The sequence below is a fragment of the Ambystoma mexicanum genome, chromosome 10 (genome assembly GCF_040938575.1).
Source record: "Ambystoma mexicanum isolate Mex_15411 chromosome 10, UKY_AmexF1_1, whole genome shotgun sequence".
In the NCBI taxonomy this organism is placed as follows: domain Eukaryota; kingdom Metazoa; phylum Chordata; class Amphibia; order Caudata; family Ambystomatidae; genus Ambystoma; species Ambystoma mexicanum.
Genome location: NC_090932.1, coordinates 1,275,967,295 through 1,275,990,987, shown reverse-complemented (window position 1 = coordinate 1,275,990,987; position 23,693 = coordinate 1,275,967,295). Strand labels below are relative to the sequence as shown.

Sequence of the window (23,693 nt, the reverse complement as noted above, 5' to 3'; positions counted from 1 at the left end):
GTGATGTGCATCTTGCCTGGCCACGTAGGTGGTGATTCGAAAAAATGGGAGAGTTTAAAATTAGAACATTGGTGTTTTTGTGCAAGGGTTTTGAATGCCGAGTGCGTGTGTGAATATCCTACCTGTACAAATTGCTTCAGTGCCTCAGGTTGGAAGATCATTTCTTATTTTCTTTCTTTTCTTTGGCGGTGCCTTCTGTGCACCATGAGTTATTCAGCCTCTCTCAGTAGGCTGTTGACTCCTGTGATTACTAGCTTTCAAAGCTGAAACAATATATAATTACATGGGATTAGGAATCTATGTAAAAGCTCGCAGACAGCATGGTGTCATGGCTAAAGCGTTTACTATTATGCGGTTTCTTTTCTAAGGGAAGCAGCCATTTTGCCGACGTTCCCTGGACCATGGAGTCACCAGTGCTAACTTGGAAAATGGGTCCGTGATGGTGGCTAGCGAATTTACACTCGAGTGATCTTTACATAGGATCTGTTGGAGTGGCTGGCCCCTACATTGCTTGTGCCTTGTGCGGCTCTAAAAAATACAAGCGTTTGTTCCACTCGCTTACCTGCTGCCGCAGTGTCCTCGTGGAGCTGTGGGGATCGGACGATAGTGTTCCTGACCAGTGCGCGTGCGTACTTGCAATCTGGTCTCTGTTGTGTGTGTTACTCCTGGGAGACTGGTCGCTAGGCAACGGGGCGCTGATTCCGTGCACATGCGCGTTTTGATGAGAGCTTCTACGTGGTTTGTGAGTCTCTCAGAGATATTGTTCTCGATGCCTAAGAGGATAGTTCTGTGTGGATAGGGTAAAGATTGCTGCAGCTAGGTCTGGATAGATGTAGGTGCTTGCATGTCATGGTGTATCCGACAGAGTCTAGGAACCAACCCGCACATTCGTGTCTGGTTACTGTAGTTGACAGTGATAATTATGCATCACAGATGTTGGAGTCTACGGTGATGCCATTGATGTATTACACTTCCCAATGACATTTTTATTACTATAGTTGACTCTTGTACACAGTGTTTGTGTATGTTAATGTAACATCATAACCCAATTCTACATCACCTTTTCTGATAAACACAATTCACATTGCTGTTTGGGTCTGTTTTCAATGACACTTATGCATCACGGATGTTTGAGTCTACGGTGATGCCATTGATGTATCACACTTCCCAATGACATTTTCAGTATTTTGCCTAGTTCATCGAGCTAGCTCCTTGAATACATATGTCATCCTGGCATCCCTTTCTGCTTTTGGCCTTGATCTCAGAAGACCCTTAGTGGTGCTTCAGCCCTTTTATTAGTGGGACAAACTAGTCTCAACATCTTCTCGAGAATACAGCTCACCTGAGACTTTGTAAGTGTCCCCGGTGGACTGACCAGCTCTCTTGTGGGCTACCTTGCTAGAACCGTCGCTATTCTGTAGTTGCACCTGGAACTTTGGTAGTTACCAGCTCGTTTCCAAATGTACCTTCCCTTCAAATGTCAGCGTCCCAGCATCCAGGGATCCTGTTCTATAGTAGCTTCTGTGACTGCGACTGGAAGGACGCCTTTGTGCAGAGACCATTGCTGGAACTCTCCTTCCCCTGTCCTGAGAAGTTACCGTAAGTGGCCTGCAACCGTGTTTCTTGCATTACTTCATCACCAGGGGTTGCATCTTGCAGCTTTACCCGACCGGACAAATCCTTGCACCGGCAGCTCCTCTGCACCTCTCACTGGAACCCATGACTGGGAATCCAACCTCTAGCGACCCCGAGATGATCCTCGAAGTCATCTGGCAAAATCTGAGTCTGGTTAAGCACACGCAGTGCATCTGTACACCCTGTCCTCCATAGGCTAACATTGGGAACATTTCCCTTTGTCTCCTACCCTTCCATTCCACAACCTTTTGGTCGTGGAACCTGGGTAGTAACTCCTGTAATACAAAAGAACATTTACTTATCTTAGTAAAATTGTTCAAGAGTATTTTGTTCCATCACCAACAAAAGTAAATAACTCACCTACAGAGACTCTATTCTGACGAGAAATATTGTGGCTCCTGTGACTTATGGGCACAAGACCTGTGGAGCACCAGAAGGAGATGCCGACACACGTTGCACATTTCTTGGTCTTTTTTATTTAAATAATAGCAAAATACCGAACTTTCCCGGTTTACAAATTCTCTCATGTTTTTTTGCAGCTTGTGGTAGATATGCATAGGTCAGGGATCCCAGACTTGTGAGACCTATCAATATCCTCCAGGACTTTCTCAGTCTTTCTGTATGTAATCTCTTATACTTCTTCCTTTTAATTTGAGTCCTTCAGACTCTTTGCATTCAACTCTTGTCAGGGTTCCGTATACCCTTGTTAAAGGTGTCGCATCTCCACTCCTGGGCCTGGTTTCTACTTACTTTCTCTGGGATTGGTACTTGTGCTTCATTCAGAGGGTTTCCTCAAAGACTTAGTAATATATTCCTGTATTCACCAACAGTTATACTTGCCAATTTTCTCAGTGCTTCGCAGTATATAGGTTTGTGATTTCTCCATTACCCACAGTCAATATTGCAGTTCCTTTCCTGTAATGCATATATTCCTGTTGCCTCTCCTCATCCACCCTGGTACCTTCACTTGACGTGGGTGGATTCACAAGGCTTGCTGTTGGGACGGATTTGCTTCCTCTAGCCTCTGTCTCTGCATTTCTCAGCTCCAGCATGGAGTCGCTCTCTGCGTCTCGTTATGTCTGCATGCTCGGCATAGGTCTGCCACCTCAAGGTTTCGTTCCTCCATTTCCTTCTGGTTTCGGCAGTGTTATCAGACCCAGGGCCCACCACGGCTTTCCTGTGGTGGCGCCACAACGTAGGACGGTCACCAGGACACTGTCCTGAGAGTGGTTTCCCCACTGTTCCTCATGCCGGACTTCTGGTGTCCTTATCTGGCGTTCTCTTCCCTCGCAGGTTGCTGTGGGCTCTGCAGCTCCATTCTGTTCCATCCCTCCCTCCAAGACTTGACTACGTCAGAGGGCTTCCCCTGCGTATGGATCTCCCTCTCCCTCTCTCTCCCTCTCTCTCCCTTCTCAATCGGTTGGTTGCTGTTACATAAAAGTCCCTGTTCAAAGGGGCATTCCGGTTTCCTTCAAGTGTTGTATTTCATCCATCATTACCTGAAGCCAATGGAGAGGAAAACGGGCAATCCCATATAAGTAGATAGTGTTGATTGCCCAGGGAGTTCCATGTCGGAATGAGAGTCCTTGTCCCCATTGGGGTTCCACTTGCCCAGGCCCCTATGGAGGGTCTGGCTAAGTGGTCTCGCCTCCCTAGCCTCACACGGGGTGGCTCCACTCTGGGGAGAAGGGACAAATATTCTCGATTCGTCTCTCAGGCTCTAAGGTTCTTAGGGTTTGGACTGCTTACGTTGGTGAATTAACTTGTGACATTGTTCCCTCATTACTGCATTTAATCTTATCTGCTTGCTGAATACATGTTTTTTAAAGCATTTATGAACCTATGGTGAATCTATATATTTGTATCAGAGTATCGTGTGATCATATTACCTGTTGGTTCCTTTTTTCAGTGTGTACAAAAGGCCTTGAATAAATAACTGTATTATTGTGTACTATATTGTGTGGACTCATTGAGGGCCCCTGACCCCATTCATACTCTCCTGAGAATAGCCTCAACTGCTCTCCATTGAGACCTCGATTGAGTTTTGGCTAGAGTTCCCTGTTCACTACAGCTAGGGTGGCCTCTTAAAGTCTGTCCAGCACACCAGATTCTAGAAATCCATATTAACATTTTGATGCTTAGTGGTGAGGATAAATTCTTGGGTACCCAGTGTTGTTCATTGGTGTAGTAATTTTGTTTACCCAGAACACTTTGATTTAAAAGTAATAGGATATATAACATTTGCCTACTCTTAATAGAAAATGGAAACATGGACTACTCTTGCTGGCTGCTCTCAAAGTAAATCATTTTAAAAATGTATGTCTAAAGGCTGATCTAATACAAAAATAGATGGATCACCAGGAATCTAGGATTGTTCCTTTATCTGTGGGTAGCGATGCAGTGGATTCTGTGGCAGGTCCCTGTAGTAGAAATGGGCTGTAGTTACTGCTACTATTGAGAACACAGCAGCGGAAGAGGTGTGGTCTTTGAATGTTTCTATGTCGACCTCAGAAGCTGAAGCTTTATTTGAATTAAAGCAGGAAAACTTTACACTCGGGGAGAAAGAACTTGAGTTCAATGTGGTAAAGGTGGAGTTGGCCAGGCTGAATGGGTCTCAAGACTCCTCCATAGGTTCTGGGAGTGGCTCTGGGTTCTCTTCTGACCCAAGATTCCTTAAGGATCTGTTCAGCGTGTATGATGAGAAAAATGATATCATTGATTGGCTGACTGCTTTTGAATATGCCTGTGAAGTGCAAGAAGTGAGCCTGATAAGATTGCTTGGGTACTGAGCAGGCTACCCCATTCAGGCTGCAGCACCGTTATGGAAATGTCTAAGGCTGACGGAAAAGATGTTGACAAACTGAAACAGGCTGTACTCTTGAAGTTTGGGGACATTCCTGCCCAATACCTCAAGGGGTTTAGAGAATATAAGAAAACATAATACTAGGGTGTCATTTGTAACTGACTCTTGGAAGAATTTGTGTGGCTGAGTAGAAGGCCATAACTTAACTTTTAAAGGCATGATCAGTTAGGTCATGCTGGAGCACATTTTTACTTCCTGTCCCCCTGAGCTAAAGCAGCACTTGGCAAAATCAAAGGAATTAGATCCTAAGAAACTGGCCATTGCTGCTGATCTTTGGATTTCCCATAGTGTCCCATAATGGCAGAAATTCTTCTGATAAGCATGAGGAGGGGGAAAGGCAGAAAGAGAAAGAGGGTGGGAATCATGATCATCTTCCCATAAAGCCCACAAAAACGTCAATATGCAGAGTAAGCCACATGGAAAGGGTTGTGGGGATGCACCATCCCAAGCATGGAAGTGGACACACTAAGCCTCCCTACTTACAAATGCCAGGTGAATCTTGTGTAGCCTGTGGAACAAGTGACAATGTAAAGGGAGCCCCAGATGTAATGGTAAGAGCTTGGGGGACCACTCTGTGAATCTGGCACTTCCTTATGAAGAGGAAGAAACACTGAGAGGGCCATCCTTCTCTTCAGATTCCTTGCCCAGTGGTATAGGATCTGAAGTAGTTTGTTTCCCTGGGAGCCTGCAGTTGCTGAAGCGTATGCTTCCATCCCTGACAATACCAAATATTACTTAAAGGATAGTGTGCTGGTGGACAGTGTAGACACCTCTGCCATTAGGAACAGTGGGATCAGTCAGGCTGCCCTGATGCCCACTGAGTTGGCTGGTAGCCCCCCTCCCAAATTCCCAGTTATAACTGTGACTTTAGCTGTGAATGGTGGGGTGGTCAGGATACCTGTTGGTGTACAGAGGCAAGTCCCAGGAAAAGTTCAGTTTGGGAATGACCTCAGAGACTTGGGTCTTGTAGGGGATACTGCAGAACGTCCATGCTCTAGGTCTCAGACCAAAGCTGACTTAGTCAAGCCGAAGTCCTTGCCAAAGCCAAAATAAAAACTGAAGGCTAAAGGACAAAAAACTCAGAAGAGGGAAAGCGAATATTCCCCGAGTCACCTACAACTGAGGTTGAGGTAGTTGGTCAAGCCCCTGAACCTGACGAGCAAGAGGGGCTGCCTGAAGTACTCAAGCCCTATGAACACCCCGAACTGCAGAGTTTGCTGGCAGAATGGGGTCCCTCAAGGGATGAGTTCAGTAAAGGCTATGGGTGAGTGCCCATCACTTGAAGGCCTCGGGACACAGGCCTGCTCCCATTTGGGGGCTGAAGCTTCTGGGACGCATAGGATTTATTGGGAAGGCGTGCTTCTGTATAGTGAGCCCACAGAGTCCACAAAAGGGGACCATAGGAGGTTGGTGGTTCTTTTTCATGTATGACCCTTCCTCCTGCAATTTGCACATGAGGTCCCCCTTGCAGGTCATCTATGGCATCAGGAAGAATAAGGAGAGGTTGAGCATGACCTTCTACTGGCCTAAAATGGGGGCACAGGTAGAAAGTCATTGCGGGAGCTGCACTACTTGTCGGTTATCTGGCAACAGTAGTGAAAAATTCTAGGCTCCATTGTTAACACTACCTGTAGTGGGGTATACCATTTGTGAGAGTAGGGATTGACTTAGTTGGTCCCCTTGACCCTCCTACATCCTCTGGCAGTATGCCTATCCTTGTGGTTGTTTATCATGCCACGAGATATCCTGAAGCCATCCCCCTAAAGCCTGTAAATGGCAGGTCAGTTGCAGCAGCATTACTGGGGATTTTTTCTAGGGTTGGCTTCCCTAAAGAGGTTGTGCCAGACAGATGCAGGAACTTTGTACAAGTACATGCAGGCCATGTGTTAGGAATGTGGGGTGTTCTAGACATTTTCATCTGCATGACATCCACAAACCATTGGCTTTGTTGAGATTTTAAACAGGGCTCTGAAAAGCATGATTGGAGCTCTTGACAAGCCCAAGAGGACAAAGTGGGATCTCCTTATGCAAGGCTTACTTTGTGCCTAAAGGGAAGTAGCTCAGGAACGGGTTGGGTTTAACCCCTTCAAACTCTTGTTTGGTCACCCTATCAGGGGACCCGTTGCCATAGTAAATTTTGAAATGGTTATGTAGCGCTAAACCTAGCAGAACAAACTGCATCTGGGCGCAAAATAGTTAAATCAGTCAGGTTTCGTAACTCTCATGCCAGGGAGTTTGAGTCTGGGACCATAGACCCTGAAACACCAATCTCCTGTAAACACGTATCGAGATGATGGAACAACGAGTAGTAGCTTATCAGAAGATCTCAATGAGCGGCTTGGTTGGTACCATTTAAGCTTCACTGCCAGGTATGATGGTGCAAACATCTAAAAACGAGTTTAAACATCAATTCTCTCCTTCACTGGGAGCCAATGTGAAGTGATGAGCTAGCAGTCGATTTCGGGCAGCATTTTATGCTCTCTGCAGTCTCAGCTGTTTCTGTGGGCATCCTGCCAGCAGACTGTTTCCATAATCTAGACGAGAGTTAACTAAGGCTCCCATTACCATATCATGATCAGTAGGCGGTACAAAAGGGAACGCGAGGGATGGTAGGTGCCCACTCCTCCTGACACTACTAATGTTGTGAACTATGTGTTGGGCTTCAGAAAGAAAAAGGCCTTACTGATGGCACAGGCCAACGACAAGCTGAAGGCTGGACAAATACTGGTGAAACATTGGTCTGACCAGAACACTTTGCTTGTACATTTTTTCCCCCCGATTATGAATCACAAAGCCTAGAGCTTTACAGGACAAATGGTCCGGTCCTAACCGCATCATTGAAAGACTGGGTGAGGTTGACTATTTGGTGGTCAGGCTCCCAAAGTGATCCATGTGAATAGGTTAAAGGCTTTCATGCCTAGGGCTGAAATTGGAGCACTGCTACTGGCTACAGACTGGGAGGAGTCGCAGCCCCTGGAAGCCATCCACACCAGAAAAAACTAAAAATGTCTCTGTAGCCTGTGAGGGGCAAGTCTGCTCTGGACAGGGTGCTGAAACCAAGTTTTCCGACTCAGAACTAGCAATACTCACGGAGGAGGTAATTTCCCACCAGGATAAGCTCTATGGCCCACAACAGAAAAAGACAGGCTCACAGCGGCGCACCCAGATCTGGACATCCATCAGCCAGAAGGTCACAGTGGCGGGCTGTGTCCCCAGGGATCGAGAGGACTGCCGCAAGCAATTCAATGACCTGCATGTCAGTGTCCGGGTCCATGGCGACTGGCGGAGGGCCACCACCACCATCGGAGCGGACACCATGGGAGGAGCAGTGCATCACCCTCATTGACATGACATCGACTGAGTAGGAGGAGCAGAGGTAGGGACCGGCACACAGGAGGTTGCAGGTGAGTCACCTCCCCAACCCTTGAAAATAGTGTAACTAGGCCACCAATCCATTCCCGGTGTGAATGTCTGACAGCCGGGCACTGTGAGTGGGTGCAGTGCGTGTGACCGACCGCAGCCACCCATGACTGCACCCTTGTACCAGTGCACCCAAATGACCCCAGGTATCCAGAGTAGTCAATTGGGCAGCCAATGGACACATGCAAGCACCATAGCACACGCATCCATGGCGTGGGCACAGCAACGTCAGGTGGGCGTGTGTGTTACAAACCACCCCTCACTGACAGCAGCATGGCAGCTGTGCATTTGCATCATATACATGAAAATCCAATCTCAACAAGTTCGAACTGTGTTACCCACCCACGTAGTATGCCCCAGCAAATACCAACATCGTGAATACTAAACGGGTCCGGCCAAGCATGATTGAAACTGTCCTCTCCGCCCACCAGGTGGATGATGAGGGGGAAGGCCCATCCTGACATCTGCCCAGGCGCACCTCCACCAGCGCCACCACCCCGCGAAGGGCCCAGCAGGATCTGCCAAGGCGGAGGACACACTCCACCTCACCGCACCAGGGGCTCATCACCGCAGTTCCCCCAAGCCACCAGGGGCTGATCACCTCGATGCCCCCAAGCCACCAGGGGCTCACAGGATGTAGAAGTTGCCACCAGTGCAACCACCCCAGAGGACAGCAACTCATCCTGTGAAGAGCAGCATGCCGTACTTGTGTTGACACCAGCCCAGAGCAGCAAATGGCCACACCCGAAGGGACCCCGGAGCATGTGCAGAGTCCAAACCACAGTTACCATGTCTGTGCACGCTGCTGTCTCGTACACACACACACACCAGTGGCAGGTGAGGACACACCCTCATATGGGTCACCTGCTGGCAGCCCCTCCATCCACGGCAGCCCCACCAGACAGGCCACCACGACAAGCAACGGAACCCCCACTACTCTGCGTGGACCTTCCAGGCACAGCAGCCCCACACGTAACACAGGAACAGGTCTGGGCACTGCAGTCATGGCATGCCTGGACGTGATTGAGGCATGCCAGATGCGGATCGAGGCCATAGCTGTCCAACACAACCGCCATATCAAGGCCATCAGCAGTGCGATTCGGGGGGCTGCAAAAACCATGGCGTGGGACAATGCCTGCACACGTAAAGTGGTGGCAGGATGTACTGTGCAACTCACAGGGTTTGGGCAGAGAGTCCGTGAACTATGCGAGGTGCAATCTGCATGCAGAACAGATGTGTGACGCCAATAACCTCCGCCAGTAGCCGCAGTTGGCTGCATTGTTGCCATCAACCTGAACAACTCCCTCCGCGAGCTCCCTAGAGGGGTCACCCAGGCATCCTTCACTGCAGCATTCCCAACGGTGCTCACCTGAAGGTGGAGGACGTGCAAAGCGACAACGTCCTTGTTATGTTAGCTGTATTTGTTAGAGCGCACGTACGCCCGAAGACGACATGGCGCTGGAGAGATGAGGAGATATTTCTGAATTACTGTTTCTAGAAGAGCAAGGTCTTCAATTTCCAATGGAAAGCAAAGTGGTCGGTGATCACCCTCAAGGAAAGAGGCAAGTCATTCCACACTTTGGCGGCTGCACCTGAAAAGGCACGTCCTCCTTTCCGGTCTAACCTTAAACTGGGCACTGTCACCCGCTGTTAGGAAAGATGCCCATTTATGTGTAATGTTCCCTCCTGTTGTGTACCCCCCCAAACTTTTTGCTGATGTTTAACACCACAGTCTAACTTTACCAGAGAAGCCCAGCCTTCTGCACTCCTGAGCTTTTCGCTCAATTCTTATGGGGAAACTGACATGGCCTTAAGACAGTCAGTACTGGGAGACTTTGTTTCCCTTATTCCTTTCTAATGTAGCAACCTTTCTGCAACATGTAAAAAGTGTATAATGTACCTTTCAGTACAGTACACTTGGGTCTATTAGTCATTCCCAAAGGCCCTAATACTCTCGAAGGATTTTTTAGGAGAGGTGCGGATGTGCCTTTGACAGGGCTGGTGGCAGTTTATCATTTCGCATATTTTTAACCCTTTCCTGCCAGGTAAACCGCGAATACTGCCTTTTGGCTCAAATAGGTGGCCTGGCTCCAAAATGGCCATGCCACGATGTTCTTTTTCCTGTCCTTTGGCCATCTTGCCCCTTCACCTTCCCCAGGTCGAGCCGACCCGGGTCATTCCTTATTTGTGCATGCATTCTCCCACGAAACACCAGGCTTTCGCAGGCTTCTGCATGCCTTGTATGTGTGCCTCCAGGATGTTGGCTGGAACGTCTGGTTCCAATACACATCCTGGGTGCCAGAGAGTCTGGAGTGCTGCGAATGCCTGGGACCACCGTGGTCCCTGATTGGTCCACGTATGGTATGCCTGTATGTGAGCAGATATCCCATTGGGTCTTCTTCGTTTTGGTTTAAAGGAGATTCTGGATAAGAGAAGGCCCCAAACACCCATACCATGGTGATCTCTGTAGTTCTTAATGAACGAAGGATAGGATCCAAGTATCCTTAAACTAAAGCTGTGTCGAGGAACCACTGGTGACCCGCTAGAAGGTTTGGCACCCTGAGCCCGCTGTCGTCTCTGCATCTCGTTGTCCTAGGTCTACAAAGACGCTTCTACCCATTGGAATAGTGGGACCAACTATTCTCGGCACCTTCATCAAAACCTGCAAGTAAGCCTTCTCGGAAGTGTCCCTGGGCCAACCAGTGGGCTGACCAGCTTACACAGACCCTTTGCCCTGATACCACCGCCGTTTCGAGGAGGCCCTCGAAACTTGGTAAATCGCTAGCTGTGTGTTCACGGCACCCTCACACCGAATTTGGTACACTTGGCGTTCCCGGGTCTGAATTGAGACAAGTGCGCCAGAACCGGAGCATATGCGGTTACCATGCCACCCAGCCGTGGTGATGAACTTTGCAGATGCACTGCATTTGTGCCCCTCTTGCCCCTGAAGCCTGCTGCAGTGAAACTGGCCTGATCAATTCACCAGGAGCAGAGAAATCGCTACTGTCCCGTTTGGGAATAATCGTATCTTCGCCGCGGAAAGCCGCAGAGCCATCAAATTGCTGCACTTGAACCTGCAACCAAAGTGGACTCGACTGCCGAAGTTTGGTCTGGAGTGCGCCGGGGGTCGGTGAGTAATCGCAACCCTAACCAGTGGCCCTTAACCCCTCTCCTTTCCACTGCTAGTGCAAACTATTCCCAACTCTTGGAATCGACTCTGCCCTCAAGTGGAGACCCTCCTCGAATAGTGGGAAACTATTCTTCATCGCCTCACCGACCTTCCTGAGTTGCTACAGACCCTTGAAGAGACCCCGTTTTGCCCATTTGAACTACCGCGTGCCCTGGCATTGCATGTACATTTGAGCATTAGGCTCCACTATTCTTAGGGATTGGACTGCCTCTTAGTTAGGAGTGTGTTGGATGTAGAAGGGGCTAAAGACTATTTGCACTGCCTGTTTCCTTCCCCTTTTAGGTTGTGGACCCATTTCGTGCATTACCCTTTAGACCCCAATGGTCTTGTATATATGTATTTAGATAGGATCGTGTTGGCTTAATAGTATTATTGTGATTTGATTTGTGTTGAAACTCAAAGGTCTTGAAATAAATGTATATGTATTTTTAATATATCTACACCTGACTGGGAGTGATTTGTAAGTGTCCTTTACTCTGTGTGCTCATTGAGCTCTTTCAGTCACCCTCACCCCTCCTGAGACCTAGTCTTGACCGTCGTCAAGCTACCTTGATTGGTCTGGCTTGTCCAGAAGGTTCCCTGTGCCAAGAAACTAGGCTGGCCTCCTGAACCTCTGCCCACCAGGTCAGAGTTCAGAAATCCATCTTAACACCTGCAGAGTAGCTTGTGATCGAAGAGAGCGAGTGGGCATGTAGCGGACAAACTCGGCTTGCAGGAATTCTGCTCCCACACCATAAAAGGCTCGGTGCACTATGCACATAGACTTAAACATAATCTGGTGAACGAAGGGGCGGCAATGCAATTTCTTCAACAGAGGGGTCATATGGGCTCCGAAAGGGAGGCAGAGAATAGAACTCACTGCGGCATTCTGAAGTAACTGTAGGCGCCCAGTCAGGTAGCCGGGTTGAGCCAGATAAAGTGAATTACAATAGTCCAATACACTTAGGACCAAGACAGCAACCACCGGAGCTTGACTGGCTGTAGGGATAAAAGGGAGGAGTTTCCGAAGAACACCGAGCTTGAAATGGCCGGTTTTACAGACTGCAGTGACCTGTTCATCCATGACCAGAGTGGCAGAGATCCTCACTCCAAGGTTCCTGACTGACAGAACCGGTGTGGGGAGGGGGCCCAAGGATGTAGGCCAGATATCGGCCGTCCAGAACAGTTGAGAAGATGGAGTACCTACACCGAGGACCTCAGTTTTACTACCGTTTAGCTTTAACCAGTTCTATGTCATCCATGTGCCCAGTTCCTCAAGGCATTTTCTTAGCCGGATGGCTGTTTCAGATTTAGTCAGGTCCAGACGGACCAGGATCTGGGTATCGTCCGCGTAAGAGTAAAACCGAAACCCATGTGACTGAATGAGGAGTAGAAGAAAACTTATATAAATGTTAAATAAGATGGGGGACAATGCTGATCCCTGAGGGACCCGACAGAAAAGAGGGCACGGGGCAGAGCGAAAAGGAGGGAGAGATACTGATTGAGAGCGGTCTTCCAAAAAAGCTATGAACCGGTCTAGGACTTGGCCAGAGAGGCCGACCTCAGAGCCGGGAGATAAGAGTGTGGTCGAAGGTGTCAAAAGCAGCCGACCGATCTAATAGCAGGACTGCTCTGACAACACCCTGATCTACCAGGCACATCAGGTCGTCCATCACTGAATTCAAGACAGATTCTGTGCCTCTACAATGCCGAAAACCAGATTGAAATGGGTCAAGATAGTAGGAGGATTCCGAAAACGTAGATAAGAGGGGCGATGCCGGTGCCTCTAGGACTTTCATCAGGAATGGCAGAAGTGAAATAGGGTGATAGCTGGCCAGCACTTCCGGATCCAAGGAGGGCTTCTTGAGCAGAGGAATGACCAAGTCATGCTTGAGTGAGCACGGGACCACTCCCGTAGCAAATGACGCTTTAACTGTTGCGGTGATATGATTAAGTCAGCAGACGTCTCCTGTGAAAGAGCCAGGGGTATAGCATCTGCAGGAGATGCAGATTTAAATTTCTGAATGGCTGACAAAACATCCAAGTTAGAAAAAAAGGGAAATGTAGACCAGTGACCCTCTAGCTAGAAGGGATTTGACAGGAGCTGTGTTGGCTATTGATGTCATAGCCTCCATTTTTATGTTATCCCGAATGGTGTCAATCTTTGTCACAAACAAAGTAGAGAGGGAGTCACATAGATCCTGAGAGGGCGGTACCACATTGTGTCCTATCTTTTGCGTAGAGAGCGATTGAACTAGATCAAATAGGGCTTTGGGTTTATTAATAGCCCTTTCTACTGTGTGGCCAAAATAGACTGTTTTAGCATTCAACACTGCTTTGTGGTAGGCAGCGAGAGTGCTCCGAAAGAGGGTTTTACGGCTAGAGGAGTAGCAGAGACGCCACTTTCTTTCAGCCTACCTGCAGCGTAGTTTGCTTTCCTTAAGTTCCTGCGAGAACCATGGTTCCGGGGGACGGCTACGCTGTTTGCATTATTTATAAGGAGCCAATGCGTCCGCAGTAGCTGTGAAGGCGGCTTCCAATGTGGTCGGGGAGCAACTTGCCACAGTGTGTTTGTAAAGAGCTAATCTGCTCAAGATTGGACACCCCAAACCAACTGTGTTTACGAATTGCAGGCTTCGCAACTGCGGGAGGAGGGACTTTGAGAGGGATGGAAAAGGGCACCATAAGGTGATCTTACCTTTTTCTAGGAATAGGAGTGGCATTGTCAACATAGGAAAGAGGGGGAAAAGATGAGATCTAATGTGTTGCCACACTTATGAGTAGGAGTATTAACCCTCTGAAGGAGGCCTAAGTCAGCCATCAGAGCTGTGAAGTTGGCGACCTGCATGGCCGTAGCCGCATTAGCAGGCAGATTAAAGTCACCAATAGTGATCCGGTTGGGGTATTCCGTTTGCAGCTCAAGCACCAATGCTGGAAATTCATCATAGAATACTGTATTAACCCCTGGAGGCTGATAGACCAGCAGAACTGTGAGGGTACAAGTGGGAGAGAGATATGGCTCAGAATGCATTCCATTTTTAAAGAATGCTTAGGAACCAAACTAGAAACCCTGTGTCATGATGCCTACCCCCGGGGAACCAGACCAGGTCCAGCAACCCCAGAAGCAGGCATCAAGTTATTTTGAGCAAGCCCAAAAACCCCTGCTAGGGGCTGTTTGGGTGCGGTCCTGGTGCCTTTGGCGCCAGGCTCATATGGAGAGTCAGTCCTGGCGCCAGGCTCATAGAGTAGAACTTACCTGATGCAGACCATGCTGCAAGCTTACCTGATGCAGACCATGCTGCAGAGCTCCAAGCCAAATGAGGCTTGGAAGGAACTATTTTACCTAGGGACTATTTTTTACTCTGGTGGGGCTGGGGAGGAATACTTACCTGGGACTACTTTGGAGGCTATTTAAACCACGCCCGAAGAACAGCACATGCTTCGCGTTATTCTGCATCCAGCAGTGTAACGCTCACCGTGTCTGCAAGCCTGCATCCAGTCTTCTGCCATGCCCGCCTCGAGTCTGCAGCTCCTAGAAAAAGGGAGGAACAGAAGGAGAAGAGGTTGGAATAAGAGCAAAACCTTCGATCCTTACCTGAATTCCGGATCCACCGCGCCTTCGAGCTGGAAGAAAGAAGCATTTTACGTGCGCCGCCTCGCCTACTGCAGCGCCGCGCTGAACTCACCGGCCTTCGCAGCATCCTCACGATCGACCGCATCCTTCTTCACGTTCCCGCCGCACTCTGGCACCTAAGGTGAACACAAGAACAGAAAATGTGAGCCAAGGGAATAAAAGGAGGCAATAATAACTACCCCCATATACTTACCTGATTACCGCCGGGGGTACTATTCCTCTTCACGGGTCGGCGCAGTCTCCATTGCATCCTCGCCGTACCCCGGCCCCTAAGAGGAACAAAAGGACAACAAGGTGAGACGAAGGGACAAACGAGGGGAACTCTTCTCACCACAATAGACTTACCTAATTTTACCGCCGGAGGCATTATTCCCCGAACTTCATATTTTCTCTCCACACCTGAATAAGGGAGCAAGCCACAGGTTACATTCTGGTCTTATTTTATTGAACTGTGTAGGATAAGCCAAATCCTTACCTGAACTTCGTCAGCTACCACGAGGAACTTTTTTCTGGGGTCAAGCTGCAAACTGCAAGGAATCGGACAAGAGTGAAAGTCAGACATGTGAACTCTTACGAACTACATACTTTTAGGAGTCAATTTTGTTCTGGAACTCACAAATTCCTTCGTGCCGATGAAACAACTGGTTATCAACGCGCTCCTGCGCTCAATGCAGGATGGAGAGCTCATCTTTTCAAACCATCAGGTGAGACTATAAGAGGGGACATCAAAGGTGATCTGTGGGGAGAACAGCGGGGGTGGGGGGATTTACGCTCCACCCCACGGGTGGTTAATTCCCTTTCTCCATTTACAGAAGAATATTCCAAAGGGCCAAGCAAACGAAGCTAGGTGGGCCAGTCCAGTCCGTCATCTCGGCCCTACACGTCACATTGGTAGAGACCGCAGCTGTCCAGTTCAGATCGACGCCTCTGGGGGAGCCAGGTGAGCGTAGCACCCTGTAGTTGGTTTTATGGATCAGGGCCACCCCACCGCCTGGATGGGGGGGGGGGCACACGATCCACATGTGCCACTGTGTAATTGGCAGGGAGAGATTGAACAATATCGGGACCAGACGTGTCTCTTAACCTTGTTTCAGTTAAAAAGAGAAGGTCAAATCCCTTATACGATAGCAGATCGTGGCATTCCATAGAATGAGCAACTAGGGAACGTGTATTAAGTAGGGCACACTGCAACATGGTAGGGTGCATTACTTTCTTGATGGCTGGGGATGTTATAAAGCCTAACGGCCATCTAGTATTTGCTGGAGCATAGGATAGTAGCTCACTTTGTTGTAACCTACAGGGTATAAGTGGAGCACCCAAAGGGTGCTGCCCATCCTGATTGTCCCATGCACGGACGGGCAGACGGGCTTGCCTTAAGCGTGCCTTTGGCACGCTGACTGCGCTTCCGCTGCGCGGGCAATCACTCCGGCACATATGAGGCCTTGAGTGGGAAGAAGGGAGGCAAAGGACAAGCCCCCTCTAAACAAAGAAAGAGGATAGCCGCACATGCAGCTTTCTCACAATATAAAATGTAAATCCGATCAGCAACAGCTGATGCCCAGCACGTGCTGGAGTTCAACTAAAACGGAATGTGCAAATGGCAGATGAGTGAGCACATTAAAATTACAAGGTAAATCTAGAAATGAGCAGTGTAAACATACGGCATCTGAGTGGCTTTATAATGGCAACCCACAAAGGCAGCCTCACCTCTCCTTGTTAGATGGACAATGCACTGTTGGCCTGAGGGCCAGGCACATGGACCCATATCCACTGTGTTGGGGAGGGGGCGAATGTGTGCTGGGGAGTTGGTGGGGTGATGGGGGAATGTGTGTTGGGGAGTTGGTGGGGGGGGGGAGTGTGTGCTGGGGAGTTGGTGGAGGGAGGGGGAAATGTATGCTGGGGAGTTGGTGGGGAGAATGTGTGCTGGGGAGTTAGTGGGTGGAGGGGGGTTTGTTCCACGCTAATTAAAGCCTGTTGAAACATGACAGAAAACTCAGACATTCATGATTGTGTTCAAGTGCTGTTTATTTTACAAGTGATCTTCGTGACATATACCCATCCACCAAATAAAAATTAAAATGTCAATCAGCGCCTGTCTGGCCAACCTCCCCTCCCTCACCCCATTCCTGTGTGCATTAGCCAGACAATGGACAAATGGTCATCGTCCCTCCCATCCCCTTTGTGTTGCGTGTCAGCATCAGGTGGAAGTGGCATATGCCTACTGCAGCAGATGTTGTGCAGCATGGCACAGGTGAGTACAATCCTTCCGACTTAGTCTGGTGCATACATCTGTGCCCCTCCAGTACAGTCTAGGCACCGGAAACGTGCCTTCAACAAACCAAATGTCCTTTCCACACATATGCGGGTACGACTGTGGGCATTGTTATATGCCAGCTCTGTCGGAGTTTGTGGATTCCGTACAGGGGTCATCAGTCATGTGAGCTGCGGGTATCCTGAATCACCTGCATGGGGATGAAATGTGTTAGTGATGCCTTGGTTGCTTCACTGGGTGTGCAAGGAATATGCATCAATACAGTATGCACTTTGGTCATCTATGTGTGCAACAGGTATATGCAATGTGATTGCTTGATTGGTATACATTCATCATATTTTGGGACATGCGTGATCTGACCCGTACATCCAGCCTGTGTCATTAAGTGAGTGTTCTGTGGCAGGTTACATTTGCATGCACTTGGTGTTAATGGACTTGCAGCAGTGGATGAACTATGTGTATGTAATTGTGTGGAAAACTCATGCTCAACAAGTTGTCTTTTGATTATGGTGTATTCATGTGCCCTGGGTTTGCTCTGCAATGTGTGCCATGTCCCTTGGAGCCAACTTTCTACATGCACCACCCCCTGGGTTTGATTGGCACAGTGGTGCATCCATTACGTCGGATGAGGCTCCCGTCATGTCTGCCTGTTCACGGTCAATTTTCATTAGTATTAGGTTGTGGCCGTCTCAGTGGCTGGTGTGCCTTAGCTACATGGCACAATATTTTTAATTTTTGCATGCATGTAAATGGGCATTCAGGGGTCACTCTCTCAGGGATGTTCATGGTTTTGTTTTTTCCGGATCTACAGTGGTTTTGTGGATGGGTATTGCATTCCTGTGTGGTGCCCTGGGTGAGGTTGCTCCTGGGTGTCAGGGTGAGAAGCAGCACTACAACACAGGCAAGGTGCATTGTGGTGGTTCTGGTCCACCAGGTGTGGTGGCCATGTGCAGGTGTCCTTGTGTGCCACACATACATGGAACTGGTGCTGGCGGTGTCTCCTGGTGGCATGCAAGGGTTCCTATGGCTACATTTGGTGTACTTTAGCATGCATTTCAGGCAGGGGTTGTACTCACCCAATATCCATGTGTGTTGGGCTCGGTGCCTCTCCATGTAGGCTGGCAGTGTGCTGTTGCGCAGCACTATGGAGTCGTGGGTGGATCCTGGGTAGCGAGCGCAGCAGTGGCTGATGGGTCTGGGATAGGTCATCTGCACATTGAGAAAATGGAAATGCTTCAGATTCCTGTAGGCTGCCTCATGGTCCTGGGGTGCTACCAGTGCAACATGTGTGCAGTCTAGGGCTGCAGTAACGTCCGGAACTTGGGCAATGGCATAGAACTATGCCTTGACTTCATTAACCTGTACCTGGGTGGTGCACAATGCTGTGTGTTCTTTCACATGGCGCAGCAGTGCATCCAGCACCTAGCCCAGCATGGAACTGAATGTGGACTGGGCCATACCATGCCTCATGGCAACTGTGCTGGAAGCTGCCAGTTCCAAGGTATTGTTGGACTGACACAAGCTTCACAAGTGGGGCCCGGCGGTGCTGATGGCAATCCGGCTACCTATGTCACACTGGATTGTGTCCAGCAACTGGGTGATGGCTGTCCTGTCCAGCCTGTACTCGGATACCAACTGACCATGAGTCAGGGCCCAGGTTGTTGGCCTGACCCTGGGGGTGGCTGGCCGCCTTGCTGGACCTGGTCTCACCCTCTTCCCCCTACACCCCAGGCCACCTCTCTGCTCCCTGTCCTGGGCTGGTTGTCAGGCCTCTGTACCTCCTGGTGTAGCATGTAGAGGTCCACATCAAGGCTCCCGGCCCCAAATTGCAACATGGTGTTGCAAAGGGTGTTTGGGGCATAGGTGGGTCTTTTGTAGGCCTCTTGTGTGCATTGTTTACACCTGGGGCTTTATTACTCACATGTGTCCTTTTACCTCCAGCATTTGGCCGGGGGTATTTTCAGCATTAGTTTTCAGCGATGGGAACGCTGAGGCTTTACTTGTGATAGGTCTGTAATGGTGCGTTTGGTTGTCAACACTTTTACAGCCGGCGCTATTCCAGCTCGCTGGAATAGCGCCGGCGGAATTTGTCACTAAGACAGATGCTCATCCCCTTCCACAAACTGATGGGTTCGTGGACAATCTAGGTGCTGCCAAGTACCTTAGCACCTTTTGATCTTAGTGCAGGGTATGGCAAATATCCCTGACAGAAAATACCAAGGAGAAGACCACATTCTCAACACCAGGGGAATTTACCAGTTCAGGGTATTACACTTTGGCTTAAAGATTGCACCTCACACTTTCCAAAGGTTGGTCAACCGGTTCTATGTGATGTTACCGAATAAAATTGGAGGATTTTTTTTATCTAAACATTTACAACAAAAAATACGGATTTTGATTTTTTTGTTGTTTTTTTTTTTCCTTTTTTAAAATTTATTTTCAACTTCACCCCGAACCTCTCCCCACCCGTTTTAACTCCCTGCCCCATATATAATTAATACAAAATGTTTTCGTTGTAAATGTTTAGTTAAAACATACCACTGTAATTTTATCGGTAAAATCACTGGATACCTGGTCAACCATGTCCTGAAGGGGTTAGATGAATTCAGCTTGGCTTATCTGGTCGAATTTGCAGTTTTTCCCCTACTTGGGAAGAGTATAAGGAGGAACATATAAGACACATTGTGATTGTGTTGCTGGCTCTTCAGCAGGCCCAGTTGACCATAAAGGCAACCAAATGCCAGATTGGACAATGCCCAGGGAATGAGGTTGGTGGGGGCAGGATTCACCCTTTACCCGGTAAAGTACAAAGCTACAAAAGTACAAGCTGTGCAGGACTTCGCAACCCCCACAACCCAAACCCAGGTGAGAGCTTTTGTAGGCCTTACTGGGTACTACAGAAATGTTATGGCGGACTATGGCATTATAGCTGTGCCCCTCTGACTGCCCTCACCACTCCTAAGAAACCAAAGAAAGTCACTTGGGCTGAGGATTGTGAGAAGCCCTTTCAAGTCCTGAGGGGATTCCCTTTGTCAGGCCCCTGTCCTCGGGCCGTATGACTGCCAGAGAGCTATTCTAGTGCAGACAGATGCCTGTGACACTGGAATAGATGCTGTCCTTTTACAGTTAGATGACAAAGGCAGTGAACACCCCATATGTGTTTTTTTTTTTAAAAAAAAAAAATTTTTTATTATTAGTCGCCCGCTTAAGGACAGAGCTCAGGTGGGCGTCCATGGAGAACTGCTTCTCTGTTGTGTAGGCCTTTCTGAAGCTGAGACCCTACCTCTTTGGCCTCACTTCACCTTGGATTAGATCCCCTGCCCTTAGTCTGGAGGGCGAGTATTAGGAATGATTTCTCTTTTTCCAGCTTTCCCTCCTTAGTTTCTATGGACCCCCTTTGTTTTTGCTCTGTTTTTTAACCCGTTCTGACTTTTTGACAGGTTCCTTTGCCGTTTGCTCATTTGTTATGGTGAAACGGATCAGTCCTTAAGACTATCAGTACTGGAAAGCTGTTTCCCTTTTGCATTCTGTGACTTGGCCTAGGAAGGGGGTGGGAAAGGACTACCTAGTCCCACTCCAGCTTTATACTCTTAATACCTTTCAATTTCGGATAATTATTCATACTAAAATAATCTCAAACTCACTGGGAGATGTTCCCCCGACCACTGAGTGCCCACAGTGAAAACAGTTTACCAGTTTGCAGTTTTCCCATGGGACAAAATGAGTCATTTCAGAAACACTTGTGGGATACTCCCAGAGTCGTGACAGCCATCACTGTTGCGAGTTTGCGGTCCTCTGATGGCTTTGTAGCCTGTAGTTTGTACGAGCTTACATAGCATTTGTTTCCCAGCAGAAGGGTCCCTCACAGCTGATACAGAATTGCATGGTAATTGACAACTTTTCTACATTGTCATACAAAGCTTTACATACAAAAAATGTTAATCATAAAGATCTATATTTATATAAAATCATTGTATTACTACAGAATCGTAGTTTTGCCTAGAGCTAACACTATGTTTGGAAGAGTCAGATTGTCGAGTGGTTTACCAACAGGAAACGCATACAGCCGGGAAGCAGGGTATCTGTATCCTTAGCAGACACCAACTAAGAGGGAAGTGAATTCTGAAATGACGGCCAGGCCTGATAAAGTGCAAGTGAACCCATGACAGTGAATCCCAGATCAGTACCAATCTAAAAATTAAGATTAAGACTCTCACAAGGAGCCAAGCCTATAGTAAGGGTGACTCTGTGAAACCACTACACTACACTCCATTCACTCATTTTGGGTTATTCGAGAAGGAGGTTGGAGGTGGTTGGCAAACAGAGGATTTGAGGGTGCAGGGGCAGAGGATGTTGAAGAGACAGATAAATAGTGTGGAGAAGGTGCTTATGTCTGGAAGTGAGAGGGACAGAGGGGCAGGAGGAGGAGCGGGAGGAGGAGCGGGAGGAGGAGCAGGAGGAGGAGGAGGAGGTGGTGGAGATAGTATTGAAGAGAATGAGGTGACTGTGGCATTGAGGAGGCGAGAATCTCATGGGATGAGTAGAATTGAAGAGGAGAGGGTAGCATTAGGTACCTGAGGAAGACGTTTCAACATTATGCGGCAAAGGTGAAGGGGGGCGTCATCTCAAGAAGATTAAGTGGGAAGCTGACAAAAGTAGGTTAAGGGAAGTCTAAATGAGGGTGTCTGGGAAGAATTGAAAGTAATTTCAAACTCAGAATAAATGCTCCCTGATCGCAGAATGGGAAACAATGTTACCAGTTCTCAGATTTCTCCAGTATAAAAGAAGTCCTTTCAAAAACACTAGCCTGCTTCTCTGCGTACCTGGAGTTCCCATCGAGGAAATAATGTTATGAGTTCATTGTTTTCGCTGGGACAAAATAATTCATTTCAAAATCACTTGGTGATGCTCCTTGAGCCCAGAGGGCTTGTGCAGGAATCTGTTTTGCTAGTTCACAGTTCTCCAATGGCATTGGAGCCGCTGTTTATATACAAGCTTATCAAGCCATTGTCTGTTCGCAGAGGTTTCTCTCTCAGACTATTTAGTTGCAGGATTGCAGAGAGCCGATATATTGTGTATAGTTGGAAGCTTCAGAGAGACTGTCAAAGGGTTTACCAACCGGAAGCTTGCATGCCTGGGACGCAGTAGGATCTGTATTCTTCCTAGACTTAACTAGGCAGTAACAAAGAGAGAAGTGACTTCCAAGATGGCAGATGGGCCAGAAAAGCTTTGTCCACCCTTGAAGCCCAAAGTACAGTTAAACCCAGGACAGACAGCTAATTCCAGGCCATCGCCAATCTTAAAACTCAAGTAAAAATCCTTGCAGGGAGCGCTGCCCAGGGGGGAGGGACAACATTCTGTAAAACCCAGAGACCTCAGTCAGTCTGAGTTGTTGGAGGAGGAGGTTGACATTTGGAGGTAGTTAACCAACTGAGGAAGATTGGAGAAAGCAGAGGACGGAGAGGTTGAGGATGTTGGCAAGGCAGAGGAATAGGTAGGGAGATGACGTCAATGAGAAAAGGTTTGGAGGACGTAACATCAGGAGATGGAAGTGGTACAGAGGAGGAGGTGACAAAATCGGCAGGTGGTGATACCTGGAGGTAAAGGTGGTATTGAGGAGGGGAGAACATCAAAGCATGAGAGTAGAATTGGAAAGGAGGTGGTCCTATCAGGTGCCATAGGTGCTCCCAAGGAGGAGTTGCTAACATAAAGGGGGTAAACTTGACAATAAGGAGGATGTTGCCTCAGGAAGTAGAGGTGGGGAAATATAAAATGTAGGCTTGGCGGACGGTCTAGAGGAGGGGACGCTACAAAGAGGGAAGATTAGAAGAAGGCCTCTTGAGGGAAGGAGTTGGGCTTCATCCCGGAAGAAATTTCTTTGGGATTTATGGAGAGAAACATTTTGAGGTAAGTGGCTAAGCCAATCATGGTTAACCTCAGAAGGGGACTCCAAGCACTACAACCTAGACAGTCAGTCAAGGAAATTTCTGATGGGCCATGTCTGCTCCAAGAGGGCCAAGAATGGGGAGGTGGAACAACAATGGGACAAGGATATTGTTGGGTGTAGAGGTGGAAGGAGAAGACCAGCATGGGCCCTCTACAAGGTAGGGAGAAAGAATCTCCTCTCCAATTGTCCGAGTCGAACTAAGAATTCCGCCCCCCCGACTGATGTAGAACTGTTGGCTAGAGTTAGTCGTTGAGGTACTGAAAACCTGCAACAAGGTCGTATACATAGAAAAGGTTTGGGAAACCCTGTTTCCTGCAATGCAACGAGAACTGCAAAGGTAATGCTGGCAAACCCCTTTTTGGACATCAAGGTTACTGGGAAGTTTTACAAAAAAATCAACAAGATCGGAGAGGCCTATTCAGGACTAGGAGAAACCAACCATCCTGACTTTCCTTCTTGAAGATCCTGTTCAAGTTGAAGTTGACCCATTTTGATTAAGGTAGCCTTAAAAAAAAAAAAACAGAAAGAAAAAACAATTGAAGCTAGAAAATGCATGTCCTGGCATTCTTCTTGATCCCAGTCACTTTGTGACAGTGTGTACTGTATCCTAACCCCTCATTACCATCATAAGAGTTGCATATGACTGCTCAGCCACCTTTTCCACCAAGTGAACCAGGGAAGGAATATAATACAAGCACCCCTGTGCGGAAATCCTTATAACCCAGTCTGCTGCTTGAGCATGCTTTCTGTACT

The 23,693-nt window shown here is 48.3% G+C and overlaps 1 protein-coding gene across 1 annotated transcript in view; it reads left to right on the top strand.

Moving 5' to 3' along the window:
- The window catches only part of AP1B1 (adaptor related protein complex 1 subunit beta 1), an 896,137-nt gene that overhangs the window by 784,623 nt on the left and 87,821 nt on the right, over positions 1 to 23,693 (top strand). The gene's annotated exons all lie outside the window — the stretch shown is intronic.